The following is a 20000-nucleotide window of genomic DNA, read 5'->3' on the forward strand; positions in this document are numbered from 1 at the left end:
GTTCTGACAAACCCCTGCAGAGAGACCTTAGACACTCGAAGATAGTGTCTAGTAGGCATTGCGTGCGCGTGTGTGTGTCCACAGCCATTCTTCGCCGACTGCGTTTTTTAAATAGGAATTTCACATACAATTACTATATGGCTTCTTATTACAATATGGCTTCTTGATTGAATTATGGAAAAAATTATGGAAAAAATTATTGAAAACAAAATTATTGAATAAATTATTGAAGAAAAAACAATTAATAAAAAAAAACTGTAAATAATTATGTAGAATAATGCTATTTTAATCGCTACTTCTGAAAATATTAAAGGTAAAAATTCCCCAAATTTTAAATCTTCTACTGCATGAATATTTGCTTAAAATACGTCTGCTTGTACGTCCATATTCACTGCTCCGTCACCATGAAATATTTAGACACAACTTCGTTTTCAATGTGTGAAAACTCTAGCTCCCCCAAAAGAGATAGTCTGGATTCGGACAAAAGTTGTTTTTTTTTAAATTGCCCAGTACGAAAGAAATAAAACTTTACTGTCCGAGGAACGAACAGACAACGCTTAGTATCAGAAGAAAGACTACATTTTAATCCTAGCCAAAAAAGGTCACGGAAATGGTTTGTTCATATACCTGTTTGAATACCTGATTGCTTTCTTTCTTTCTTTTTTTCGTTTTATGGCTCACTTAATCTTTTAAGCTGTCACATAGTTTTTGGCATAACACTACAGGGATATGTATTTATACTTTAATAGTTAAGTTAGATTAATTAAAAACATCTAATATATAAAAGCCTATATATCTTTCTGTCTGTCTCCATATTTTCAAACTCTATCTCCTCCGAAACTAAAAGTCGCACTAGGGGCCTTAAATGATTGTATTTTTATTAACCGTTCTTTTATGGGATGTTATCCGGTTAAAATAGTTTTTAAGGAGTCAAAAACGTCTCAAAATTGAAAAACATCCTTAGGGTGGGGCAGAGCAACTTCCTTTTTTGTTTTTATTGATATTCCAAATAAGAAAGTTGCTTTGCCCCACTCTGTACAGTTTGTACATTCATATTTTTTTTTTTTATTTGTAATATTTAATCAGTTCATATGCGTATCACGTTAGTACAGTGGTAACGTCACAAGCTTTGAATGCTACGTTTTTGCTTTCGGTTTCGATTCTAGCTGATAGCATCCAAATACGTTTGTTTTTTTAATTTTGAAATAATGATTCTAATATGATATATACGAAATCTGGACAAAATAAAATATCATATTTAAGCGTATTCGTCCCCCCCGCTAGTAAATACATATATTAACATTCGCATTATGGAAGTAGAATAATAAGAATAATTTCATAAAATAATAGGAAAGACTAGACGTCCAAATCTTATTAGAGTAACTAATCTAAATTTTAGATAACCCCATATAAAATGCACCGATCTGTTTGCAGCTGATATTATAATATAATAGTATTATATGCTAGTATTATTTAAGTTTGTTTGTTTTTTTGTTTTCTTTTCACCGTTATAGAGTTGAATTCCATTATACAATTGTGGATTTTTAGCAGGATATCGGATTATGCAAGTGCTACGTTTGCGATATTTTTAATTTAGTTGTTTGTTTCCATGAATTTAAACTAAATTAAAAAAAATTAAAACATTTTATTTTAGTATCTTTATAAAATACTCAACGATTCTTAAGATTATATATATATATATATATATATATATATATATAATAGGGATAAATGAGCAAATATATATATATATATATATATATATATATAATTGCTCATTTATCCCTAGAGACACTAGCGTTTCATGCTTACGCAATTAACAGTTTAGTGGTGGCAATCCATGCCGGTCATGACATTCGAACCCAGCCACCTTTTGCTAAACTTTACCTCAGAGCCACTAAACAATTGCCATGGAAACGAAGGGAATTAAGAATAATTACACCCCGAATTCGGGCTAGTACATTTGCCAATCTAAAGTGTTCGCACGAAAAGAAATCGTGAACATTGCATAAAGGCAAATTGACCGTTTTAGTAACAATTGCTCATTCTTAAGTATACTTAAAGGGGCTTGATAATTATAATTAAATAATAATACGCAGTTATTCACAGTGAGGTGTCATATGAAACATACATGATTTTATTTGAAAAGAAACCATTTCCTACATTTTCATAATGGGTGGTTTACCTTCTTTTCTACCGTTCTCTTTATAATAATAATCACGTTGTTACTTTTCTTTTTTTTCCAAACTTTCCATTTGGAACGTTTTTTTTGTTTTTTGTTTTTTTTGTAATTTATTTGCTTTTGATATCTTCACCGATTTATACGCTATTTTATTCGGATATCCGTGCGAACACTGACGAAGCGTACTTTCCTTTTTTCACTTTTTTAAAGGGGCAGATACTTGTAACTAATACTATTTTTCATTTGCTTAATTTAGTATGTAATCACATTTTCTAATAATATTTTTAATTTACTTAGTTTCAGTATGTACTCAAATTTTCATCAAATTAATTCTATAAAAGTAATGATTTATTAGTCCCATAACTTCAGATGTGTAAGTTTACTTCCGCACATTGTTTGCAGCATCAGTATGCGTTTTATTGCTTTGAATTATCCTTATGTTTAATACATTAAATATTCGAAATGTATCACTCACGATAACAATGCTGAATAGATAGTCATTCACATATTCATTAATGACAATATGATAATGAATCATGAAGATTTTGATTGAGGAAAATTCGTATAAAATATATTTATTTTTGCAAAATTAGTCATGTTCATTTTATAAACATTGAACCTGATAACATTTTCATAGTCTAGCATTTATAATTTTGTATCAATTATAGGCATTTATATCTCAACAACTTTAATTAGGGATTTTTTTTACCTAGCTAAATATTTTATAGGCAACTAGCATTTCAGCCCGGCGTTGCCCGGGTGTTTGAAGGTGTATGTTAAGCAAAAAAATACAAAAAGCGGTCATTTTTTTTTAAAACTTTGACACATATTATGACCCATTAACACTTATTGTTTGCGGCTCAACTCAAGTTATTAAGTTAGATCCATGTCCAAAGGATCTATATCTAAAATTTCAAGTGCTTAGACACAAAATTGTCGGAGGAGTTTGGTAGAGTTCTCAGAGGTCAAATAGTTAAACTTTGACCCCTTAACAGCCAAATTCATGGCCTAAAACCAATCACAAAGATTACCCTGTATATCAAATTTCAAGTCTGTAGACTTAAAATTGACAGACTTATTTCGTAGGGAAATGTACACACACAAGCACACAGACACACAGACACACAGACACGTTTATTTTTATATACATTTTTACCTAGTTGACTTCTTAAAAATTACGTTTCCATCAATCAACTTGATTTTCAGACTTTTCTGCCAAAGCAAGTTCTTTCATAGAAGTCTTTATCCATGCAACGGCTTTCATACAACCTTCTAGTTTGTCAAATTAGGTTATAACCGTTTTAATCTAAACAACTTTTACGAACGTTTCTGCTTGGATTACCTGACTCGCAGATGGTACCTTCTTAGACATTATGTTTAACAGAGCTTTCTACCTTGGAGAAATCTCTCACATACGTTCGTATCTTGGAAACTTCTTCACAAACATCCATTTTCGACATTCGATTTCAAACCTGGTCATTATTTATATGAACGTATCATTCTAACTAATCAGGTTTGTTACGGATGATTTTACATTTAAATTCATATAAGTCATTTAACACATTTTTCTACAATTTGTTACGCAGACGTTGTCAACCAAGTCAACTTTCATAGACATTTCTATATATGCAATTTATTTATACGTTTCTATCAAGGCAACTTTTATCATAATCATTTCCACATAAAGACATTTTTTCACCGACGTTCATACCTAAGCAATTTGATTCATAGCTGTTCCTCTTTGTGCAACAATTTCACTAGTCGCCTTTATCGTAGAGACCTTTTCTATGGTCGTTTCCACTTAAGCAAGTTCTTTCACAACTATTTTTACTCCCAGAAACTTCATTTACAGACGGTTCTCTGTAAGTAAGGTTTCTAGAAACGTTTCTACCCAGGCAACTTCTTTTGCTGACTTGACAAAATGACACACTTTTCCGCGGATTAAATTTAAATGATGCGTCTGTCGCTTAAGTTTTCATTTTAATTGTGAAACGTGCGGATTGAAAGAAATATATTTTAATTGTTAGATCTATGTAATGTTGCTGAACTTTAAAGTCAAGTTAAAAATGAATTGTTCTTAAAAATCAAATATTGTTTTTATGTGGAAGTACTAGTTGTTTAAATGCTTCGAAGAATAGTTACGTGATAAATATTTTCATGGCAGGAAACATAGGAAATATATATATATATATATATATATATATGTGTGTATATATATATATATATATATATATATATATATATATATATATATATATATATACTTTTATGGTTTTACTCCCAATCATAGAAACAGAATGACCTAGTTATTGCATGCTAAGTCGGAGAAAGTTTGGTAAAGAACTTACAAAAAATGTTCCAGAAGAAACATTGTTAATTATATTTTGCAGTTTGACGACTGAAAACACGGTCCTCGCCAAAAGCTATAGCAGTAAGTATAAGTACGACAGATCTTGATACCGACTCTTTCTGGATTGTAACCGAAATTCTGTTAACTGATCTGTGACCCTAATACCACTTAATACACTGCATGCCTGCTATTAATGGCTTTGACAGGAACTGGTGTTTTAGACGGCATATCTCTGATTATCAGGATCACTATTTTAGTGAGGAAAAGATGAATTTTAGCGGTGATGTCATTATGAGTTGACTATTATTTAAAAAGATGTTGAATAGAATGAGAAAGACAAGGATTTGTGTTAAACGGAGAAATAGAGTGATAGATAAGAAAACGTATCCATATAAATCTGTAATCATAATATTCTGATTTTCGTAAATATATGATTGTTGGATGGATTCTTAGCAGGAATAAGTATTTTCCAGTAAGAATCGAACAAAAAGTATAGCAGTTTTGGTCAGTATGTAACTAATAAAAAAAATAGTAGCTATTCTCTTTCAAGAACTACACTTCGCGGGTGTGCGAACTTGCTATTTATCTAAAAAATAAAATATCACCATAAAGGACAGGATTACATCGTATAAATTTATATAGATATAATAATATACTATCATGGGTGTGCATATCTCTCTATATAGAAATATATATGACTATATATATGATTATATATATATATATATATATATATATATATATATATATATATATAAATTAGGATTATCTTTTCTATAAATATATATATAAATTAGGATTATCCTTTCTAATTTCCTATCTAAATAATTAAACGCCCACTGTTGATTTGTCATTTTAAGATGAAGTATTTTTCTGGACTTCACTTCCAATGGTGACGATGGCCTGAAGTGGTGATTGTCTTACTTGCTATTTGATAACAATTTTACTTTCGGCGCGTTAAACGATTTGGCACAGAGGTTAGCAAAATCTCGTGATTACTTACTAAAATGCTTGTATATATAGAAAGAAAGAGAGAGAGAGAGTGAGACAGACAGACGGACAGACAGACAGAGACAGAGACACATAGACAGAGATATTTGAAAGGTCTGTAGGAGAGAATATCACCAGGTTTCTCGAATATTACGACAAAAAATTAAAAAAAAGAAACGTATTATTTGTTTATATGTCTCTTGCAGATTATCGATATTGTCTGTTTCAACCCCGAAGTTAGCCTAGTTAGCATTTATACTGAAGATTAGAATAACATAAAATGGACACTTACGTATTATTCCACTTTGTTTGAATTAGAACCGATGGCACCAATATTGTTCCGACTTTCTCTCAGAGTAACAAGGTTAAGATGGCTGTATTGATGGATACAAGTAGGTTTAACATATAAAAACACGGTATTATATTGTTGAAGAATGTGAGCGCTAATTTATCCATCTACCAAATAATCTTTATTACGTAAGATATCAAGCATATTCTTCGTAACCTTAATGTATTCTCATATTGATTTTTACATGAAATCTACTTATATCGTTATTACACGTTGAATGACGATTCTTGGGAAGATGGGAATGAACTTCACAAGTAAAAGAAAACACACACAGATATATAAATAAATAAATAAATATATATATATATATATATATATATATATATATATATATATGAAGATGAAATACACGATAGATCATAAAATGACCTGGAAACAAATGAAGGCAGACATAGATACAACTACTGCTTATTACATTTTTATTATATTCGAAAATACATATCCTGTGACAGACGTGTTTTTTGGAGTTTTTTTTTTGCATAAGTAAGGATATTTACTTCTAAAATATCGATGCAATAATATAGAAGAAAAGAAATTCAATATATATATATATATATATATATATATATATATATACAGGTCTCTATAGTACGTACGAATACACTATGCAAATTAGATGGCAAATAGAGAAATTAAGAAGCAGCGCTGCAAGGAAATCATTTCTATCGTAAATACTTCGATGGCTATTACAGTTATATATAGAGAAGAGAGAGAGAGAGAAAAACCTTCATTGTCTATTGGAGCGACCTTGAATACTTACTAGGCAATATCCTAGAATGTTTAAGGTATCACTGTATAAAAGACTGTCAGAGGCATAAGAATATTTTCATAACAAGTACACCCTGATTGAATAATCAAGCGCACAGAGTATTCGCAGTCCAAATAAGATCTCGCTTTGGCTAATTAACAATACCTTTGTATGGAATATTACACCTTTTCCAAGTGGTGTTCCCTCAGGTAAAATCACGATGATTGATGAGTCACCAAACTAGATGAATTACTGTCATAGAATCCTACAAGATCAAGAAACTACAAGATAGACATTCTATAACAGCTTTAATTATCGATTGGGAAGAGGAAAATTATGTTCTAAACTTATTTACTAACTCAGTGATTGAGATGTAAAGGAGTAATGGCTGACAATAACATATGCGAGTATCTCATATAGAGATAGAGTTTTATCTCTTAGGAAAGGAACTTCTCCATTTCTGAGAAATTCAACTGAATTAAAATGGCACAATATATATATGTATATGTATATATATATATATGTATATATATATATATATATATATATATATATATATATATATATATATATATATATATATATATACACAGAGAAAGAGATACATAATAAAACTCTAGATCTTCTATTCGCCCTGGATGCTGTCATTTTTTTATGCCGTCATTAATAAAAAAACCGAAAGAAGATGGGGATAATCGTTCATGCGTTTAGTTATTCCCGCGTGGAAATTTTGTTTTGCTGTTTGCATTCAAGCCCAGATCCTAAAAAATCTGGAACCTCACTTGGACCCTCGTTTATTTCTATCCATAGTGTTCAGGGATAAATATAATTAAATATAATGAGCTGTAAGTGAACATCTCTTTCCATATGTAATGTCACATTTAAACGTGTTTATACAGCAACATTGTTTCCAACAGTGCTTTCATAAAAGGATAACACTGTGTTCTCACATCATTACAGATAAAGCAGTATGTCCTAAAAATATCTTATGATGCACGTAGGGTCAAAACTCGTATATTGTACATTTGCCAAGTAGATAAAGCATTAAACAAGTATGCAGAGATAGAGTTGGCAATAAAACCTCTTCATTCGACTGTCATCTAAAATAATATATATATATATATATATATATACATATATATATATATATATATTGTGAAATACTAATTACAATAAGCGTATGTAGCGATTCTCGTTGTGTAAACAAATTCAGCTTAGGTATTTCGGCAATGTAAAAACATTGTTAATTCACTGCCCGCGGAGCAGTAGCTGAGTAGCGCAACGGTTAGTAACATTAACTGACAGTCAAAGATGGACATGAAGAGTCGGGTTTCGATCCTGGCTTGAGGTAGTTGCTTATCTAGCCGCACAATAGTACTGCATGTGGATGACTATATATATATATATATATATATATATATATATATATATATATATATTGATATATATATATACGTATATATATGCATATGTATATATGTATATATATATACATATATATATTGATATATATATATGTATATATATATACGTATATATGGATATGTATATATGTATATATATATACATATATATATACATATATATATGCATGTTATACTGAACACTGCCAAGATATAGACACGATCTCAGAATGTAAACCGTTCACTTTACCTGAAAATTTCTTTCAGAAAAGAAACTTAAACGTTTACACTTAGTTTGAAGTAATGATTATATTATTATATATCTATAAAGGAAAGTGTCTATGGAAATTACTGCTTAATTATCTATGTGTGTAACGGTCATAATAATAGATATAAAGTCTAATGTCAAGAAGTAATTTCTTTCACTTATGCAATTTTTGGCTATATTCTGTTGAGTACAAGATATAATCTGCATTGTAAACTTCACAAATGAACTATAACAGTGTAACGAAACACATATAAAAATATACGCACACACAGGAAATAGATAACATCTCGAGGAAACTATTGTATTACAAATAAAAAAATACTTATTATTAAGATTAGATTCCTAAGGTTCAACAAACACTTGCAATTCATACTATTGATCGGAAGAATATCAATTGTTTCCGTTGTTAAAACATCTGATTATCCCCACCATTTTTCATATATATATATATATATATATATTATTGATATAGACACTTTTAAGAAACGGACTTATTCATAGAAAGACAAACCTTCTTAAGTCGCCGGAGAGAGACTTGTGGTCTTGACCGACCATATGTCCAAAACATTAGCGTGTCCTCTGTTGCAACCATGTTAATTTATCTATATCTATAAAAATATATCTTTCTCATTTTTAATGAGCACTATTTAAAATTTCGTTTAATTCACGAGTTTTCTCTCTTAAATGCCTATATATATATATATATATATATATATATATATATATATATATATATATAATATATATATATATATATATATATATATATATCAGACAGAGAGAGTGCAGAGTTAGAGAGGAATAAGAATATTATATATAAATATATATATATATATAATATGCTAAGTTCGAATTTCTTCATGATGCACACAAGCATATATATATATATATATATATATATATATATGTCTATGCATATATTGTATACATTCTCTTTAAGTATAGATAGTTTAATATCAAAGATGAAAAAGCTGACTACAAAGTAGATGATAAATTAAAACGTGACGTTTTTACATTCCATCTTGCGTGTACGTGGGTGTGCACCATCTCCAGTTATTCGCAAGATTCAGTAAGAATATTTTTTTAATGAATTTGTTTCATCGTTCATTTTGATCGACAAGCGGAATTTTCATTTATAACAATTCTCTCTTACAACAGTGTCGTTATCAAAAGTAAAATTTCAATACGTCAAAAATGAAAGCCGTTTATTTTCAATACACTGTGTTGTCGAAATCGATTTTTCCAGGTCACGCCATTATATTGATTTTGCATAAATTATCCGCAGACATTTCGGAGCGTCAATATGGCACATTAATCTTTTCTAGTCTTATTTCTTTTTCTTTATTAAATTTATTAGACATTTTGTATCGAAATGTCCTATTAATATGGTGAGTATTCACCTTTAAGAACTTAACGTATATACAATTTTAATAAATTTAAAAGCACATATAAAAATAAACCAATAATATTATCTTTTTTCTAATGTAGTACGAACTGTATGCCTTGGACCTATATATTTCCAAACTAAATGTAACATAGGTATAACATGTAGTTATAAATACATATTTGTTTTGCATAAGTTGTCGAATAGATTTTAAAAAGTGTATATCATTTAAAGGACTGATTTAAAAACAGTGTGTAACAATTTATCTAGATTGCAATATTTAAGAGTATCTGGTTCGTATATTGCCATCGTATATATATATATATATATATATATATATATATATATACATATATATATATATATAATACTTCAAATATTTGGTTGGTTGGTTGTTTCGTTTTACGGCATATCAACCCTTTTCAGGTTATTTAATGCCGAATCTGGTGATTTTGAAGAACGATTTTTTAATATAGTATATTTGTTTTTTAAGTCGTATTCTATTTAACCCATAGTTGGGACCCTAACAGGTGCTACCACTCCGGGTCAGAGTGGACCTGGGAGCAATGGCAATTAAAGGGTGGCTCCACACTCCCTAAGGCTTGCAAGCTGGGGCCCTCACCATCGGATATAGTTTAAGGTCATATCCAGAACCTCAAATATTCAGAGTTTTATTTCTACACTATACACCACACATATATGTACGCACACACACAGGCACAAACACACACACACAAACACACACACACACACACACACACATATATATAGTAAATTATATTCTGTGTCGCTTAATTGGCATGTATATATTTTCTAACTTATTACCTAGCTCTTCCTACGTATTGAGCATTGTTGAAATAAATACTTGAAGTTTACGCATAAATTTATACTTTCGTATATTAATTCATATGATTAAATAAAGTAGTAATATATATATATATATATATATATATATAGTTATAGTTATATCCATATATATGCATAAATGTGCATATATATATATATATATATATATATATATATATATATATATATATATATATATATAAGTGAGCGTGTCTGTATTTGTGCATATGTATAAATTAATCAAGTTCAATTTTAGTGATTCTGGCCTTTTATACTTCAAAATGAATTGCTTCTTCCATTAAAAATATTTTGTAATAGCTATAACTAAAACGGTATCGTTCAATTCTTTTTTATTGATTCTCATACTACTAAAATATGTATTAAGCACTAAAATAGTTCAACATAACTTTAAAAAAAACATTACTCTTACTAAGAAGGCTACGTTACATATTTTATTTTCTTAATGCATTTGTGCATTCTTTAAATCTCACTTTGTTATTAACTCTTTATGATTTTCGGTTTGATCATTTTATTCAGTGCCTATCAGTCTTATAATATTTCTGGTTGCATAACAACCCCCCATACTCTGCCACAGGGTCAATAGATCGATAAATAAACCCATCATGTTAGTGTGATTAGCTTGTAAAAAACTGGGTTGCTCGAAAAAAAAAGAGCATAGTAAACAAACTATATAAAAGTACGGAACCTCTTGCTGTGCCAACGATTATTTGTCTTTAATCGCATTGCTCCAGCGGCTGGCATTTACTCACGTTCGAAGAGGTCTTGTACAGCATAAAACTTTGCATTAACTCTGTTCTTCTTTGTTGGAAAATCTGTTTATAGTGAATATAGTGTAATCTGCAAGCCATTGTACTATAGCTATTATAATCATATTGGTTTACTTATTTATATACAGCACAATCACGTTGACACAACGGTTCCCGTTAGATCACCGAAGTTAAGCAGCGTTGAGCCTGGATAATACCAAAATGGGTGACTATTCGGAATTACAAGTCGTGTTCTATATGCTCTCGCTTATCGCAGTATTATGATGTCCAGTCCCCCTGAAATTCTCCTTGCCACTGTATTCAGACATTGCTGATTCAATGTGGTTATGGATTGCGCAATCGTAGCTTCGTATTAGAAGGGTTATCCATTGACTGTCCCGGATGAAGAGAGGCGATTATTATTATGTTCTTATTGATTTACCTGAAGTTCATTATTATTGTGATGCTGTTTTGTTTCCATCTATGTTGCCAAGTTTAATGCACAACAATATAATTATGGCTTTAAGAAACAATTACCAAGATGTATGAGGGGAGACTTTTACTCCATCTTCTTTCTGTACTTTACTTTTTATATTTTATATTTGCCAAGATTCTTTAGCAATTCAACTTTTTCTTCTTCTAATACATTTCTTAACGATTCGAATCATTATTCTTTTTCTTCTGACACATTTTCTAATAGATTTTCGCATCTTATTAGTCTTTTTCATCGAATAATTAATATTTTGCTTTATCTTATTATTAATCTTCTTTGGCATTTTTCGAATGATTCTTCACTTATTATTTCGCACGATTTAGTTTTTTTGTTCAGAAGTAAACGTAATTTAAAAACAAAAACACAGAAAGTACTTTATCATGTTACGGAACGAAAATATCATATTATAAAAATCACATACATTGATCAAGTAGATCATTTTTACACTAAAAAAAATCCAAATTTGGTATCTCTAGCTCAACTAGAGACAACTTAATTCGAACTACCGAGGTATAAGTCATCCCTTTAATAGCTACGATTTTCTATAAAAATAGCTAAATCTTATAAAAAATGCTTTTCTATATAAAAAATCAATTAACTTTTGGAATATGTCATTTTCGTTCCATGACGTAACTATTACTGTTACTAGTGTTTCTATACCCTATTTTTATTTTCATGGTGGTTGCTTGACTGGGCTATAATCTGTTCGTCTAGAAAAAGTTTCACATGAAGAAGTAGCAAGAGCAAATGGCGTTCCTTCCTCATTCTGTGTTCTAAAAACACTAAAATACTATAAACCGAATGATTTCCGAGAACAATCTTTCTGTGGAATGCAATAACCCACATCTGCTTCCCAGTTCACTACAACGTGGTCATTTTCAAGTTCCCTGTCCCTGTTAACAAATATGTGTCGTGTCAACTATTTAACTAATCAATTGTCCATCGTTTTGAATTGCTAAATGCGTGTTATTCATTAACGATTATCATCACGAGTTCTCTTGGCGTCGATAATGCTGAGTTATTAATAAAATAATTATTACCTCTTTTAAAAATTGTGAAGCAAGTTATGAAATCCTTTTAATATTCTTATATTACTATCATCTGGTTGTATAATATTGTAAATGTTATGATGTTGTGTTCTCTTATTATGAATGACATATGACACTTTGTATTAAAAGTTATGACACATCTGTTGATCTGTAATTGTTTTATAGTTCCTTTAAAACAGAACCTTCGTTACAACTACGTGTACGTGTAAGTTAATTCTAATTACAATAGGTTGATCAACTACTAAAAATATTTATCATATAGGAAGCTACAGTAGAGAGAACTTTTAGGAGTTAGATTTTTCTGCATTTCTTTGCGCTACCATTTTTGTATCTAACACGCATATGTTATAGCAGCGTTGGACCTAGTCAAAGCTAAATTGATAATTTCGGGATACCAAGTGTTGTATGAATCAATAATCTCTGTGTATTTAGGCATTGTTTTGTCGTTAATCTTAGACTTTTCTATACGGCTTAACTAACGTAACACCGGTTCAGAAGAAGTATAGTAAAGGGTTGCGCAACCCTGGATTTGAATAAACTCACCGTGCACTACTGATGTCTTTCTAAGCTAGGCGTCGGCTTTTCTATATGTTATATAGATAGATTATTCAGCACCTGTGTTAGAGCGTACAGAGACTGTATGAAAATTGATAGTGTCTTTTATCTAACAGATTTAATTCATTTATTATCTATGCCCTATAATATAAATCTTACCTGCCTGCGTAGATGTATGTATGTATGTATGTATGTATTCCAAATATTTTCAGAATAGGCAACATATTTTCAGGAGATCGATAGCATTTTAACGCTCGACCTCTCGGGCGACAAATATCGAAAAATTGGCTAAAAAAAGTAATTCTTTCACCCTTGACTGAGCACTTTTCTACAAGGAGGGGTCGCTTTTTTCCGCCGATATTTTCGAAAGTCATCTCCTCTTTTCGATTGACTAGCCATAATTTAAACCGTCACCACTTCCGATTTGGCGATGGATGTAACGGCAAAAAAAAAAATCACGTTTTTTTTTTTTTGTTGTTGTTCACGTTCTTTTCCTCCTATTCGGTACGGGTTCGATCCTGCCTACTACAACTTTTTTTTTTTTTTTTTTTGCTCAACACACACTTCGAAACACTCGGGCAACGCCGGGCAACGTCGGGCAACCAGGATTGTAATGAATAAAATAAAGGAATAAAACCTATGCGAGTACATAATTTCAATACGTAAGCTCTGATTTAGTAAAGTGTATATATACCAGTAGTTCAGAGTTTCGTATTTCATTGGTTTTGAAATGAGTACAAAAGGCAACTTACTATTATGAAACCCTGAAACAAATAGTGTTGCTTTTCAAAAGCAACGAACATTTCCAGTGGGAAATAATCAAAGTTATTTTTATTGTTTTTTTTTACAGTAACATCAACCTAAATTATTTCTATGTGACATATAATTTATTGCCACTTTTTTTTTTCCTTTTTAGATCAGATAAAATCCCGAATTAAGGAAACGAAAATCGGTTTATAAGCAAAAGGAGAATGACGCCGCCACTGCCAGCACAACCGACGACGATGATGACAATAGAAAGAAAGAATAAACGGTAAATATCAAAATTAATCTTAGTTTTTTGGGAGTTTTGAAAAAATATATCATTGTGGATATTTCCATGATAAATAGGATATACATGTAACATTTCTTAAACTGAAAGCAGGATAATGAGGCTTCTTATTAAAACTTTATTGCTTGTAACCGCGGAAGTTAAGGAGTTTTATAAACATTTCCCCCCACGTTTTGCAATTACTATTACACTCAGTCAGTGAAAACGTTTGTCACAGACAGAGCAGAGAGTAGAGCTCAGATTTAACATAAGAATCTTTCTTGTTAGTGTGTCATAAGTGTGTGGAGAGAAAGAGGACGACCTAATCGTTTAGATATATCTATATTTTCCTCACTGTAAGCTGTGGATATACACACACACACATACACACACACATGTATATATGTGTGTGTGTATGTGCGTGTGTGCGTGTGTGTGTGTGTGTGTGTGTGTGTGTGTGTGTGTGTGTGTGTGTGTGTGTGTGTGTGTGTGTGTGGCGTGCGCGTATATGGGGAAGTCAGAGAATATGTTGGTGAGTGTCTGTGTACATATACGAAAATTTTCCCATGTCAACGACACTGACGTTTTGGATGTTTTAAAAAAAAAATTAATGAGATTAAGATGATGATTATCATTTTGCATCCTTTAGATAAGCACGTCATATGGACATCCAAACAGATGAAATATCTTAGTATATTCTTTTATACATAGATTTTCCTCCATTACTCCCTAATCACTTCCATTTTACCGAACAACTTCTGTGATTTTACTAAGTTTTTGGCGTACATATTCATTAAATAATAGTTTGCCCCCCCTTTTTTCTTCGACATATGCATCTATATATTTTCAGTCGTTATGTAAGCAATTTTACTACGAACAGAGGAAACCTATTAAAGTTCCGTCAATTATAAGAAATATATAAAAACGAAGGCTTGATTACTATTTTGCCGGACGACGATTTTTCAATCAATCAAAACCAAAATAAACCGATGTTTTTTACCGAAGTAAAACTAAAAAGGATCAAATAAGCGTTAAAGTTTGTTTAGGGTTCAGTTCATGTTATCGTTTTAGGCCATTCAGTTAATATTGTATATCAGTACCTAAACAATATTATAGAATGCACATAATTATAAGCTAAAGTCAACAATTGTTTCTATTAACTTCTTCGAAGGTGGAGGAAGTTAGGTAAAATTTGACATAAGTCTTGGGAGAAACTCTGAACTGATGACGAAGGCACGAGAGTTTTTAAGGAACATTAACTCCTTAAAGTATCATATTTTCTAAGTGAACTTTCCTAGCAATTTACGTGAGAATATCGGGTTTTATTTATGCGCGCTTTTGTCCGTCTTTAAATAAGTATGCAGTTCATTTACATTAGTGTTTTGCTTATTGTTTGTGTTCGTTTAATTCATACTTAAGTCAATACTCGAAATAAGTTTAGCCTAATGAATAGGTTCGGCATACTGAAAATTTGAAACCTGCTCAATTCATCTTCCCGTTTTGAATTCAGAATAAATAGTGAGATCTTAACCGGTAGATAATATGAACTTGTGTAAATTTTCATATTAATATTTACGTAAACGCCACACACGCCCGTACACACACGCACGCACACACACACACATACACACACACACACACACACACACATATATATATATATATATAGAGAGAGAGAGAGAGAGAGGGAGAGAGAGAGAGAGAGAGAGAGAGAGAGCATTTTCTTTTCAAACGTGATGGACAATATGCGTCCGCGTTGATTTCATTTTGGTCTTTTCTAATTCACGTATGTGTTTCTGGTTCAAAAGGGAACTGAATGTGGTATTCGCTCATATGTATATTTAGTACGTTTGGATTAATACGCAGCAGTTGTTATCGAATAAAAAGCGTGTCAGTTATGTATTAATGAGTAGTTTTTAGCGAGAATCGCGTGATGTTATAATCTTAATAAGGTACCAGTTTAACTTCTTTGTGCATACACACGCAGACATGTTTACGCGCGTGCACACGCACACACACATACACACACCAACATATATATATATTGGCTGAAGAGAGGTTGATATGGGCATCTAAAACGGTCCTTACTATCGGGCTTGAAACCGACGGTACCAATGACTTGTCTTATCTAACAACTTTCTGTACCCAAAATATACATACGCTCTTATTTTTCATTTTTTTTTAAATAATTGAGCACTCTGCTGGATTTCTCTCCCCCCCAACTAAGTATATATATATATATATATATATATATATATATATATATATATATATATATATATATATATATATATATATATATATTATGATGATATCTTTACCTGTGAACGATTTGTACTTTTGATAATCACCCATTATGTTAATACTTTGTTTTTCACATTCATCAAATACATTTTGAAATCATATATGTAATTCCCCAAAATATAATTTATTTACGTAAATCAATGTCGGCAGATTTATCTTCACGTATATCCTATAAACCATGAACATTACGTCATTGCGCACATTATTCTCTCTAACATACACAGTCACAGAAGTATGTTTATATTAAGAACAATAAAACTGGTACTTGATTATAGTAGAATAAAATTTAACTGATTTGTTAATTTTTATTGTTTTAAATTTTTAATAAAATATTTTCATATTTATAAAATGTTTATAGTTTTTATTTGAACAGTTTTTCTTTGTATAAAATAAGCATTTAATATTTATTAAAAATAAAATGTAATAATCTTTTAGTAACTATTTGCTTCAGATCTAGCAAAATCTGTTAAATTGTTAAAGGTTGAAAGTTTCTGAATTTCTGGTGGTTCTGCACTTATTGAACCGCGCTATTTTTAAATAGGATATCTTTTTTATTAAATTGATAGGTGAAATACAGAATAGTTACAAAAAGAGGATCTCTACATGTTATAAATGGCTTTCTAAATAATAACGTTATTATTTCAGCACGGTTAAATAAGTGCATGAGTACCAAACCTCTTAATTTTAGATTAACGTCATAAAGAACTTGAGGCAAACAAATATGGCGGCATTATTCGTCCAGTACGGGACCGTCTGCATCAAAAATGGCTTCCATTTTCCTTCCATTTTATGTTAGGATTTTTTATACTTAATGCCACATCTGCCGCTTGATGATTGCTAGATTTTAATAACATGCTGGAAAGCATCGGGTTTTAAAATGAATTTGAATATATACAATAATATTGAGACTCTGTCTCACCGATCCAGTTTTTCGCGATGAAATCGATTGCGTCAATCTCGCATCTAGCGATTTGGGCGGCTATAAGTTGTTATTTGGAGTAGAAGTGGCAGTTTTAATAGTAACACACACACACACACACACACACACACACACACACACACACACGCACACACACACACGCACACACACGCACATCAATTCTTCCGTATTGGTCAAAATAAAACTTATTCTTATGGAAAACACAAAAAAGCTGTAAAAGGTACAAATTTCGATATTTCGAACAGTTTTTTTTTTTATCGTGTATCAAAAATATTTCTTTAATTAAACTGAATGTCAATGTTTTACAAATATGGACCTCAACATTGAGAAATCTGATACTTCTATGTATTCTTCCCAATTAAGCTCATTAGATTTAACAGGGAGGTTAATAAAAAAAAAGGGCCGAGTGGATAGAAGTTTTAATTTAATGTTGATAAACAATTTACAATATTGATGTTTTGGAGTATTCAGTCGAACAATAAATTTGATTGTAAATTTCAACTTACAGTTTTAATTCTTTTCTCTTATAATAAGCTTTACTCTCTATTAATTATGTATTGAGCTTTTTTTCTTTGGGTTGGGATTAAAATATCTAAATATAAATATGTTGTATATATATTAGATCGAAGTTTACTATTGCTTATATCAGGTAAACAGTGCATCTCCTTTGATTTCACCATCTTATTTTATATATATATATATATATATATATGTATATACATGTATATACATATATATACATATATATATACAGAGAGAGGGAGAGGGAGTGAGAGGGAGTGGGAGATAGTCTAAGAAACATCTGAGTATTTACTAAAAACATAACACAAAATATAAAAAAATATAAATGCAGTTCTAATTCCTTGGGATACAAACTCAGTTCAACACGATGCACGCGTAGCATATGTATAAGCCAACTTCCTGCTAAAAAATTCCGAAGTTTAAAAAAGGGAATTCAACTATATAATAGTGGGCAAAAGTCATCTAACCTTAAGATGTTAAATAGAAAACAGGGATGATTATTTGTGTTCTATGCAGCTGTAGTGGAGATTAAAAAAAACAAGATGTTAAAAACAGGCAGTCAAATGCATTGCATTCCTGTAATGTGTTATTTTTTTATGTTCAACTACATCAGTTTTAGACAACATTTTGCCATTTTCAGAAGTACACATCAGGAAGTACATATAAACTAACTATAGTTTATTGTAAAATCAGTTTTACAAATAGTTTTTAGTAATGGTTAACAATTACGTAAAACAATGTACCAATTGAGACTGTCTCTTCAAGATATTTATTCGTCGCACACAAATCGAAGTTGGCAATAAAGAGATATGGAAATTGGTTTATTACTCAACTACACAAGCAGGCTATGAATGCTCTCATAAACCTCTATGTATACTTTAGTTTATATATATATATATATATATATATATATATATATATATTAATCGACGAAAAGAGACGAGTGTTTGTGTGTGAGTTTTATTTGATTTGTTCGTTTTACTACTCATCGAAACCTTTTTCAGTTGTAAACGATTTCCTGTATACAATAACGGAACACAAGTTGTCGTAGCTAATTCGTAAACTATATGAGTATACAATAGTACGCAACGGATTTCATGAACTGAAATTCACCCTCACCTGTACTAATTACTCAGAACCGTCATAAACACACACACACAGACACATATATATATATATATATATATAGAGAGAGAGAGAAAGAGTGAGAGAGGTTAGTAAGTATAATGCTAGACATGTATATATATATATATATATTTATATATATATATGTATATATGTATATATATATATGTGTGTGTGAGTGTGTGTGTGTGTAATCTATATATGTATTTTTATTATTTCATGTAGAAACATATTATCATACGGTGATATAGTGTGTATATATTTTTCTGTTTTCTTTCAATAGCTTAGTAGTAAATTAGTAGTAAAGATTGAGTTGGAAGTTGTGTGTATAGCTCTGTGTAGCATACTTGCCGTATATAACGTATATTTCGGCGTATAAAGCGACCGTAAGATAAGTCGGAGTACAAGATTGGAGCAAATTTTCAATTATTTATCACGACTGCTAAATTATATTTTTTAGCCTAGACTAGAGATTGCAACACCCGGTATCTCATGAAATATTTTTTTTAATTTTAAGGGTCGTCTTGTACACCGAAATATAGAGTATATACTTTTTATTTATTTTTGCATAAAGATTTAAGTAAGTCAGGTCTTTAAGGAAACAAACTTATGAATGTGTATTCATAAGTTTGACCTGACTTTTGCAAAAATATTATGATGTCTCTTATTAGTCACAACTAGTTGATTGAAACATA

General features: G+C 30.6%; 1 long non-coding RNA gene across 2 annotated transcripts in view; it reads left to right on the forward strand.

Annotated features, from left to right (window-relative positions):
* LOC145279786 (uncharacterized) overlaps positions 1–20000 on the forward strand; it is a 135860-nt gene that overhangs the window by 12603 nt on the left and 103257 nt on the right. For both annotated transcript variants that reach the window (XR_013868452.1, XR_013868451.1), the window contains exon 2: positions 14301–14417. This is a non-coding gene — a long non-coding RNA (uncharacterized LOC145279786). The remainder of the gene's footprint in view (positions 1–14300; positions 14418–20000) is intronic.

This window comes from Euprymna scolopes, chromosome 7, assembly GCF_053919585.1.
Source record: "Euprymna scolopes isolate OS-2025 chromosome 7, ASM5391958v1, whole genome shotgun sequence".
Taxonomy (NCBI): Eukaryota; Metazoa; Mollusca; class Cephalopoda; order Sepiida; family Sepiolidae; genus Euprymna; species Euprymna scolopes.